Here is a 12,345-nt window from a genome sequence, read left to right as displayed (position 1 = left end):
GTCTAGACATTGTATTAATTGATAAAAAAATTAACATTATGTTAAAAAGTAGTATGCAAATAAATTATTTACACCTTCAGTTTTGTTCTAGTTGTTCCTTAATTTGATTGCAGGTCTTTCTTTGGAACTGATCACACTTTATTCATGTTATATATTACCATGATGACTGTAAGGCATTGAAGAAATTTTTTTTTTCACTTGCTGACAGTTTAGGAGAATATTTGATGGATTACAATGATAAGGATATGTCAATTTTAATCGATGCAGCTACATTTACTATAGTAATTATCAGCGACTAAGAAGGGACATGAATTGGTTCGTTATCGTCTAGGGGGCCAGCCAAGCTCACAAATTCAAGGAGAGCCAACTGTAGGAGGTGTATGTTGGTGAAATTTACTGAGAATCCTTCATGTTGAGTAATGCAACACAAAGGTTCAGCTCCTTCAATTTTTCTCTCTCGCCCCAGCATAAAAGTGGCAACATTTCGACTCAGTTCGGGATGACATAGGCATACAGTTGCCACAGTCACACCTATCAACAAAATTATGATATAGCTAATAATACATAAATAAATGCAAACCTATCAATTTCTTTATGGTACATTTCCCTAAAAATAATAGCATTTCACTTATTTCTTATTTATGGCACGTTTTAAAAATTCACTCTATAAAAGTTCACAATTATTAAACATTTCATGTGTCCCATTTTTGAAAAATTATATTCCACAATAACTATCACACAGCTTACCAATAGCTAGACGTCTATGGAAATTGAATGTGTTATAAAATTGAACTTCGATGCACCGGCAACATTGATAATGTTACACTAACGAATTTAGGGTACTGTGCTACTGTACGTGTATTGACTGACGCTCGTAATGGTATTTCACAGAAAGGTTGATCCCCATATTCGATCCTTCTCTTAGGTATTTTTCGCCAGAAGAAGTTTTATAACACATTTAATAATTAAGGTGAAAAGTCTGAAATATTATATTGAAACGATTTACTTGTAACTCGCGATTTGATCATTTACTGTCCTATATATAGGCGTGGCTTCGCATATTATTATTGGTCTAACATTGTGACTACACATTTTACCGTGACAGCTGAAAGATTCATTCCATATTTAATCTGTTTTCCTGAATATATGGCACGCTAATTACTAGCATACCAGTCTGTGTGAGGTCTATTCAAAACATCATCGAGATCGGGATCGTCACTGTTTTCTTGTGAACTGCTGGAATCGTCGTCAGTATTCTGGTCGTTCTTGCTGCCAGAAATTGGTTCAAATTGAAAAGGTTGTACTTCTATGTCAGTATCTGTATGGGGTAGACCTTCCAAATCCATTTTTGACCTTGTGGGTCGAATTATTGGTGAAGATAAAAGTAGATTTCCGAGAGCGATTCGGCGCGGCACCCTTGCGCAACTTGTGTGTTTTGATGCTACAACTGTCCGGTATGACGTCACACGATCACGTGACTGGCTACCTCATTATCTTACGTAATCGCCAAATGCTTTCGATGATCGTCCGTTTTCAGATTGCAAATTCAAGCTTTATAACGAAGTGTTACTGTTTCAAACTGTCTTGAGTGTATAACATAAATACCTAAGTATTCACTAATAGTGAATATAAAGCATGTGTAAAAACCTTTTTAAGAATCCTTTAAATGAATTTGTAAATGTTTGGATGTCAGATCTCCAGATTTTAATTATCACCCAACATCATTCTTCCAACTTTTTCAGTTTGTATCCAGTAATAAGCAGTGTCGAAAGTGTAAAACTGATAACAGCATCAGTAGCAGAGCCATCAGTAATGACATTTGATTGTGACAACATGGTAACAATGACGTCACAATGGTCTGAAAAGCATTGTGATACAATTTCATTGCAGCGATATTTACAATTTATTACTTGCCCGTGAAGAGATCACCCGTTTAATAAACATACAGCTGTATTACACATTGTGTAATACCAAAACGGGTGCTTATGTACTCTCGGAACACGTTTCACGAAAAATATTGAAAGCTCTCAACATCCCTTGGCTTATTTAACGACATTGCGTGTTGAGATGATAGATCACTGAGAGGAGCTTATGCACACTGGATGACCCCAGCAACCTTGTTGCTAGGTTGACGTCACATGGCATTGTTTCGCCGAAGGATCTTGCAACAAAATTCCACAAATTACGTCATCGGGTATTGTGACGTGATTGTAAACGTTGAGGTGCAAGGCCCCGTGCAAGGCGATCGTACGGTAGCGCGTCGACAGTCGTTGGTCTAAGTTAAAGTATATGAGTTGCGATAACCTTAACGCTACGATAATTTTGTGGAACGGACGCCTGAATTCTAAAGGTGGACCGTTGGATGGCATTAAGTTCATACGTTTCAACTTTTGACGTATTTGAAGTGTTACTGTGTTAAACTCAGTTGGATTATGCCATGGATCGTGTAGGTGTCAGCCTATTCACACTCAACAGTATAATTATAAAAACGTTATAAATGGCCAGTAATAAATAAAATACTAAACTCGCTCCCGTGTAAAACCAATTTTATGAAACTCGTGAATAGTTATGGTATCTGACCATTGACGTCAGGAGACACTAGCCAGCCATGAACCGTGACCAGGGAACCTATCTGCCTTTGCTTGGGACTTATTGCTTTGACCTTTATCGGTGCTAGTTACCTAGCTGGCTTCCATTTGCCTATTGCTATGTCCCTTCTTTCACCTTTCAGTGCAAATTACCCCCCGGCCTCCCGACTGCCCAGTGTTCATTGCCTATATATATATATATATATATATATATATATATATATATATATATATATATATATATATATATATATATATATATATATAATATAGTTTATTACAGTGTCATGTGTTACAAAGCAATACAACATTTAGCGCATACTTAAAATACAAACACCAGGCCTCAATGGGCCGAAATGACACCTTAAGGTATTACAAATATTAAAATACAATTAGATATAAAAAGTAATCATGCACATTCTTAATATCTACATATACACATATTCACTAACACAATCATATAATGCATCCATGCATACACACGTATATACATACGTACTCACGCACTCACTCACGCACGCACACAATCAATCATTTTAATATTCTCCCGCACATACTAAACAAACACGCAAACACATTCAGATATCCCCCACCCCGTCACTCGAGACATACACGCACGCACACATACACACAGACACTCAACCTCACTCACAAATACACCCATACCCAAACTCATGCATCTACACACAATCCATATCCTTTCTTCTGACCGTACCAACTTTCATATCCCCTCCCCACACCCATAACCCATAACCTCACACACTCAATTACACTTTTCATATAAAATTCAAATTCAATAATTAAGTTGTTTTACACCTTGCAGCCTTTTGTAATACATTTTCTGAACACATCTCGCCAATTCTAGCTGGATACATTCAGTGTTCATCAACCACTTCTATTTATCTAACGTGGACAGTTCACGGAAACCACTGAAATGATTATTGCATGTATCAAATAAACATTTCCTTAAAACATTGTAGAATTTGCACACCACAACAAAGTGAACTTCATCTTCGATTAACTGTTCCTGACATAGTTGACAAAGTCTATTTACCAAAGGAGTCACAGGCTTTGTATACCTGCCACTTTCTATAGCCAGTGGAAGGTTTCCACAATGTAATTTATTTCCATTACAATTGCCTTTGTAATTAAATATATCCGAGAACCACTTTTGTATGTCTCTTGTATCCAACACTTCAAGGCATGCTTTGAGAAATGAGGCACGTTTAGCCTTGACACAAAAGTTTGAAACGTCCATATTTCCATGAATACCTATTTTTTTCACAAATTCACACACCCTATAATCCCAGGAGGATTTTCTTTCAAATGACCATTTATGGACTATGGCACACACAGATGTTTCACAGGAGGTGATAATTTTATGGAAACTTCGAAGAACTTCAATTTTAATTTTAGTATCTTGGCTTCTCCATCCCATCTCTCCTCTGACGGCAACATTAGAGGAATTCTTTCTCACTCCCAAGAAGAATCTGGAGGCTTTATTCTGAATATAACTTATTTCTTTGTACATATTTATGCCCCACACACTTGCACTATAGTTAAGAACTGGTTGCACATAACTATCAAATAATTTGGTGAACACTGCATGGCTTAAACCTCCCAAATGGTTGAACTTACTGAAAATAACTCCAAGTGCCCTGTTTGCCGCTTTACATATTTCTTTAACTGTTTTCCTGTAGTCACAAAGTTCGTTGATCCACATTCCTAGATATTTATATTCTGTACAATAATCAATATTGACATTTCCACATTTGAACTGAATATCACATCTAGGTGTTGATGCTGTTCTACAGTGCATGATGTTTGTTTTGTCTCTATTCACTGTTAGCTTCCATTTGGTGGACCACTGATGTAAACAATCGAGTAGCTTTTGTAAGTTATCTTCATTAGGTGCGATGAGAACAATATCATCCGCACACATTAGGAATGAGATGTTGAAAGAATCTATGATAACTGAAGTACTGGCTTCCATACCATCAGCACTAATTAGTGTAAAGTGTTGGCTTCTATTGTCTATTGCTAATCACCTATCAGCACCACCTGTTAGTTTCTACCCCTTGTTATCTTATTAATGTCGTTGTCCTTACATGATCATATAGATGCTCTCTGCCTCATGGCCTCAGTCGATGGTCGTTCGTCAGTGCACGTCCACAGTTGTTCGTTGGTACACAGTCGTTATCACTATGACTTACCCTACAAGGAACATCAACAACGCTCTACCCAGGGATCTAGTTGGAGTACTCCTCCCCGGGATTGCCTAAAAGTCGGGCCAAGAAAAGTCGGGCCGGGCCAACGGGTAATACTAAAAATGGATTGCAGAATAATAAAACGAAACGCGCATATCTAGGCAGATCTCAAATGTCCACAAACGTATAGTTATGCTCATTTAATTGAGTTTGAATAAAAATGCACCTTCAACAATGTAATAAACTGATGATTATGACTACATACCGTGCGTCTCGTAGAAAAGTCAGTGTCTTGACTGTGTGTATTCTTTGATTAGAATGCTTCTCACCGGCCTTAGCGTGTAGGGGTGTGATGTCCTGGGCAGGAAACGACAGTGTTTTGACAACTCTTCTTTCATTAATTAACGTGTTGGGCATCCCTAATTAACCTTTACTAATTCGTGTTAAACCAACACAGGATGTTTTCTGGAAGTGGATATTCGCGAATGTCAAAGGACTGACACGACAGGTGTTAATAACTGTCCAAGCACTTCTAAAGTTCCTAACATTCTTTATATCTAAAGACTAGTATTATATCTAATTATATACCACTTTATTGTCTCATATTTCAGTAGTTAAAGAAAACACAGAGCTCAAAGTGAAGCCTTTTTCACTCTACATTCTCAACATAGTCTCTATCAGAAGTGTTTGGCATGTGTTGGGTCCCACTTGGCCCCCGCTGTCAAAATGCACTTTAAACACACAAATGTATCATCAAATGTCTTTAAATCTATAGACTAGCATTATATCTACCTATATACCACTTTATAATGTCACGGTACATCGTATTTAAAGAAAACAAGGGGCTCAAAGTGAAGCCCTTTTCACTCTACATTCTCAACATAGTCTCTATAAAAAGTGTTTGGCTTGTGTTGGGTCCGCGTCATCTGCAGTTTGTACTCCAAGCTAGCAACACCTCTCCAGCCTACCAAGCCATCCAAGCGCTCCAGCCACCAAGCCAAGTCTCCCAAGCCAGCACAGTATCCACTGCTAGCCAGCCCAAGAGCAACCCTCGGTAATTATCACAACACACCCACACAACTTAGTTAAATTTACTCACACCCAAGCCCGCTAAAAACCAAAACCCTCAAATCTCTTAGCTAAATAAACAAAAACCCCAAACACCCTAAACCAACCCTAAAACCGTAAAAAACAGTTAAACACAGCTCACCTAGCCACCCATACTCCACACAAACACCCTCCTTAAATACCTCTCACTCACTACTACTCAGCAAAACTCACGCACCACACCCACTCACCCAACTCCACACCAACATGTCCGACGCACGTATCACCACCCAGGCAGACATCCACCAAACCGACACACCAACACCAGCGGAAGCACACAACACTTCCGACCGGGCACCTGACACCCTCAAACCTCACGATTTCGGTTCAGAATCCACAGTCGCCTCACCTACCGAGACCACCGAATCGCCCACACAAACAATCAACCTTAAGAAAAGGAAATTGGACTCTTCCAACTCCACACCCACACCACCTACCTTCCCTGCATCCATAATCACATTCGCCCTTTACTTCTGCGCAGCCGGCCCCATAAACACCCTAACTAAAGTCCTCACCGCCAACAAAGTAGGAATATGGTTTAAAAAGCAAAAAATCTATTTCGACAAAATTAAAGAAGGTCTTCAGATAATATTCCCAGATCAAGACTCCCTCAACGCAGCCCAAAAAATATACTCAAATATTCCGATACACAGTAACCCACCAAACCCCAAAGTGGCCGCTCTACATTAGAGGAGTAATTAGGGTTAACCCTAGGGAAATTGAAGAAGATCTACTAATGTACGCAAATGAAGCTAATGAAAACACAGACACTTTCCCCCAACCTAAAATCACCAACACTAGGAGAATCACTTCAAATAGGAACGGAAAAACCTCAAACACCCCAATCGTCATTATAAATTTTAAAAAAACCCAGCAAAATATCCAGAAGCCCCTAAATTCATCTCCTTTGGCGCAGCCACCAAACTAGAAGTCAAACCCTACATCAAACAGGTTAAACAATGCTCAAACTGCCTTCAGTACAATCATACAGCTAACCGATGCAAATTCCAAAAGACTAAATGTAGAAAATGCGCTCAAACGGACTGCCCAGGGACCTGCGCACCCTGGTGCATACACAGTAGAAACACAGAACACTCCTCACTCTCAAACAAATGCCCCCACAGACACACCCTCACACAACAGGCCAACAGACACATCAGTATAGACACGGCCAAACAGCAAACAAGAAAACAAACACAGCATCCAAAACAAACACAGCATCCAAAACAACCACTACTACCCACACCGCAACCAAACAACACCCCACATCTAGTCTCCGCATGGGATGGCATCCTGCAAGGAGTACACCCAGCAATCCACCACACACACAACCCTCAAACCACCACCACACCCAACACAATCAAAACATCCACACCCGCACGCAAAACAAACCACATCTCACCCGCCACTACCCACCCCATCACCATACAGCACTCAGCCACCAGGGCAACAACAATCATACCCGAGCAAGCACAACCCGAAAACCCAAACAGTAACCAAACCATGGACACACCCAGCACGCACACGCAAACACAACCAGACACTCAAACAACCCCCATGGAGAGTGAGGAAATAAACCAAAATAACACAGACGAATGCCAATTCGAAATTGATGAGGACATAAATGAAATTACTCGCTCAGCCCCTAAAAAAAACAAAAACCACAAACGGAAACCCCAAATACTCCCAAATTCCAAACTAAATAACATAACTATCTTACTGGCTTACATGCTTAAACAAATCAACCCAACAGCCAGCACAAAAGCCCTACATAAAGTAGCATACAAACTAAGACTTACCAATCAAAACTACGAATCCTTCCAAACATGCTTTATAGCAGCAACCTCTAATTAAAAACAAAAAACAAGCTAAAAATCCAATCTCCAAACGCTCAAAACCCAAATAATGACAGGTCTAAATATATTCCAGTGGAACGCTGACGGGCTTAACTCTCACAGCCATGAACTTAAAGCAAAATTTAAACTAAACAAAGGACCGCATGTAGCATGCATCCAGGAAACTAAATTCTCAAATAAATCAAAATTTACCCTAGCAAACTATAACATAGTCAGAACAGATCGACCCAAATCCCAAATCACTAGAGCATCAGGAGGTTTAATCATACTAATTAGAGAAGATATCAACTATGAAGAAATCAAAATAAACACTCCAAACCTAGAAGCGAACGGTATCCAAATCACATTAAATAACAATAAAATAAACATCATAAATATCTTCCATTGGCAACAACAACAAATCCAACCCGAGGATCTAAACATACTACAACAAATAGGCAACAAATCAACAATATTCCTAGGAGACTTTAACGCCCTCCACCCCACCTGGGGCACGGGTGATAAACTAGATAACCACGGCAAACTAATCTCTGAATGGATAGAGGCAAACGATCTCGTACTACTTAATAACAACCAACCAACCAGATATGATAAAAATAACCGAGACATGTCGGCTATCGACCTAACTATGCGCACAGCAGTTCTTGCACAAAGTACCCAATGGGAAGTTCACGACGCCCCACTAGGAAGTGACCACTTCCCAATAAACATAACCATAGGCAATACTAACGTCCCCAACCAAACAGAAAACTCAGAACCTAAATTCAACTATAACCAGGCCAACTGGGATAAATTCCAAGAAATCTGCAACCAAGCTAATCTACAAGAGCTAGAGAATAGTGATTTAGAAATCTACTGCAAAAACTTAGCAGAATACATAATTAACGCAGCTAAAACTTCAATCCCCTTTAAAAAATAAAATAAAACAGGAACGAAATGGAAATAGAACAAACTAGACGAAAACGTAAAACAACCTTCAATAGAGCCAAACGCAACCATAACCATATACCGGTAGCTCACCAACTAAACCACGAGGTCCAAAACCTAGTCAAAATAGCCAAAACCAGAGATTGGAATTTTTTTTGCGAAGGATTAAATAACCGTACAGATGCCAGAACGGTCTGGCGTAAAATCCACTCCATTAGAGGCCTAAAACGTCATAAAAAAACACCTAACATAAACAACTCAACCAACCCCAGCGAAAAAGCAAACAACCTAGCAAATCACTTCTCAGCCATAAGCAGTAACACTAACTTCAGTGATAAATTCCAACAAAAACTCTAAGCAGAAGCCAAACCTACCAAAGAACCAAATAATGATAACCTCGAAATTAACCAACCCTACTCAGTGGAAGAACTAAACTACTACTCCAAAATAGGAAAAAAGGGAACCGCCCCAGGAGTAGACCTAACATCCTACCAAATAATAAAAAAACTTCCCCCCAAACTACTCCATGCACTACTAAAACTGTATAACCTAATCTATCAAAACGGTCAGGTACCAACCCCTTGGAAACAGGCCGTAGTCATCCCAATCCCTAAACCCCGACAAACCAAAAAAACAGGCAAACTCTTATAGACCAATATCCCTAACCTCAAACCTATGCAAAGTAATGGAATCTATGGCCAAAAATAGACTACAACCCTACCTAACTCTAATTAACATCATAAACCCAGACCAAAGCGGGTTCACTCCTGGCCGCTCAACCTTAGACAATCTCGCCCGACTAGAACAGGACATCAAAACAGGACAACTCATCAAACAATACACAACAGGCATCTTTTTGGACTTCTCAAAGGCATTCGACATGGTTTGGCATAACGGACTAATACAAAAACTTTAAAAAATAGGACTAAAAGGACAAATCGTAAACTATATCCAGGACTTTCTAAAAGATCGCAAAATAACAGTGGGTATAGACCAGGCTCTATCGGACCAGTGTCCCCTAGAAAATGGCACTCCCCAGGGCCGTTTTCTTAGCCCCACACTCTTTAACATAATGATAAATGATCTCTTTGAGGGCCTATCCCCTAAAATAAACACGCCTAATATACGAAAACGCCGATCAAGCCGCTAAACAATCCCTCAAAATCCCCGAAATAAGCTTAAAGCTACCCATATCAAAATCAGAGATCAAAAGTATCAACAAACGAAAAATCACCCAAATATGGCATAACCTCTATCAAAAATCAAACACCCAAATCCAAAAAGTCCTAAAAAACCCTAACCAAACCCAAAATCCTTCACCCATCCAAAAAAATCGATAGAATAATCACTAAACTCCAAACAGGACACACCAAACTAAATAGCCACCTCCTAAAAATTTAAAAACACGCAACCGGAAAGTGCCCACACTGCAAAAACCTAGAAACCCCAGAACACGCACTCATACACTGCATCAACTACCAAACCCACCGAGCAATACTACAAACAAACCTAAATCTAAAAAAGGCTCTTACCCTAGAAGCAATCCTAAACCCACAAAATAACATAGAACAATTTAAATCCCTAGGCGTATACTTAACCAAAAACAGACCTAATTAATCGCATCTAATAACAATCCAACCACCCAAAACACCACATAAACCAACAAATACACCCTAAACAAACTCCCTTAGTCCACCCACCACTCCCCCCTGGCATTTATTCAAAATCTCAAAATTTCCAAATTCTATATAAGCAACCAGTAAACTCCCCCTCTGGATTGCAAATCCTTTCGTATCCCTTTCGAAGCTACACTAAATGGCCCTGCCGGGCCCGTGTGCGAAATACGCTTCAGTCGGAAAGCGCACGTAAAATCTCCAAGTGTAAGTAAGTAAGTTGGGTCCGACTTGGCCCGGGCTGTCAAAATCAACTTTAAATACATATAAGTATCATCAAATGTGTTTATATCTATAGATCAGTGTTATATCTACCTATATACCACTTTATAATGTCTCAGTACATCGTCTTTAAAGAAAACAAGGTGCTCAAAGTGAAGCCCTTTTCCCTCTACATCCTAGACATAGTCTCTATCAGAAGCGTTTGGCTTGTGTTAGGTCCGACTTGGTCCGGGCTGTCAAAATCTTCTATAAACACAAAAAAATCTATCTTCAAATGTGTTTACATCTATAGATTACTATTAAATCTACCTATATACCACTTTATAATGTCACGGTACATCGTATTTAAAGAAAACAAGGGGCTCAAAGTGAAGCCCTTTTCCCTCTACATTCTCAACATAGTCTCTATCAGAAGTGTTCTTCAAATCATACTAAATGATTAATAAGGGAGGGAATATATGGATGTCAACTTCTTTATTATGAGGAACACAACGTTTCGTAGTATATGCTTACTCCTTCATCAGGTGAATGAATGCCATGAGCCAGAGAGCATATATATGTACATGTGAGGACATGTAAGGACAACACCTTCCTTTCCTAGACGGGTCCCATCTATGAACATCAGTGTACCACAAGCCCACACACACAGACCAGTACATCCACTACAACTCCTGCCACCATCCCCAGATAAAACAAGCCATCATCGCCACCCTCACCCGACGTACCAATTCCATTTGCCACCCTGATGCCCTCAGCACTGAACTGGACCATCTGAAGGAAACCTTCACCTCCCTCATCAGCTATCTGCCCACCTAGTCTCCAAAAGCATCCGCAAGGCCCTCAGAAACTCCGATCCCCGGCCCAAACCAGCTCCATCGCCCATCAGAATCATCATACCCTACCAAGGCCCTGACACTCATCAGATTTCCCGCCTCATCAAGAACAAAGCCTGCATAGATGTCACCATCTCTAGCGGCAAGTCCATCAAGACCCATCAACAAGCCAATTGCAGAGGCACAAGCAGTGTAAGTCCCAACCCCCGAGGATGTATATACAATATCCCATGCAACTGTGGCCACCATGCAGTACATTGGAGAAACCCTCAGATCCCTCAACACCAGACTCAAAGAACATCGGACCCCTGTTAACAAACTCGACCTGAAATCTGCTATTTCCAAACACATCCTGAATAGCCCAAACCATAACATAATGTGAGAAGCCACCAAAGTCCTGTCTATCAACAACAACAATTGGCGACAAAGAAAACTACAAGAAACCATTGACGTCAGGAGACACTAGCCAGTCATGAACCGTGACCAGGGAACCTATCTGCCTTTGCTTGGGACTTATTGCTTTGACCTTTATCGGTGCTAGTTACCTAGCTGGCTTCCATTTGCCTATTGCTATGTCCCTTCTTTCACCTTTCAGTGCAAATTACCCCCCGGCCTCCCAACTGCCCAGTGTTCATTGCCTATATATATATATATATATATATATATATATATATATATATATATATATATATATATATATATATATATATATATATAATATAGTTTATTACAGTGTCATGTGTTACAAAGCAATACAACATTTAGCGCATACTTAAAATACAAACACCAGGCCTCAATGGGCCGAAATGACACCTTAAGGTATTACAAATATTAAAATACAATTAGATATAAAAAGTAATCATGCACATTCTTAATATCTACATATACACATATTCACTAACACAATCATATAATGCATCCATGCATACACA

At 39.6% G+C, this 12,345-nt stretch overlaps 1 protein-coding gene across 1 annotated transcript in view; it reads right to left on the bottom strand.

The window, feature by feature from the left end:
• LOC139474319 (ankyrin repeat, PH and SEC7 domain containing protein secG-like) overlaps positions 1-4,871 on the bottom strand; it is a 129,267-nt gene extending 124,396 nt beyond the window's left edge. The window contains exon 1 of the mRNA XM_071257286.1: positions 4,802-4,871. The gene's annotated coding sequence lies outside the window, so the exon portion shown is untranslated. The remainder of the gene's footprint in view (positions 1-4,801) is intronic.
• Between the last annotated feature and the right edge of the window lie 7,474 nt (positions 4,872-12,345).

Source organism: Haliotis cracherodii, unplaced genomic scaffold (genome assembly GCF_022045235.1).
Source record: "Haliotis cracherodii isolate W230 unplaced genomic scaffold, xgHalCrac1.p SCAF_3, whole genome shotgun sequence".
In the NCBI taxonomy this organism is placed as follows: Eukaryota; Metazoa; Mollusca; class Gastropoda; order Lepetellida; family Haliotidae; genus Haliotis; species Haliotis cracherodii.
Note: the sequence above shows the minus strand (reverse complement) of the source record. Positions and strands in the feature narration are given on the sequence as shown.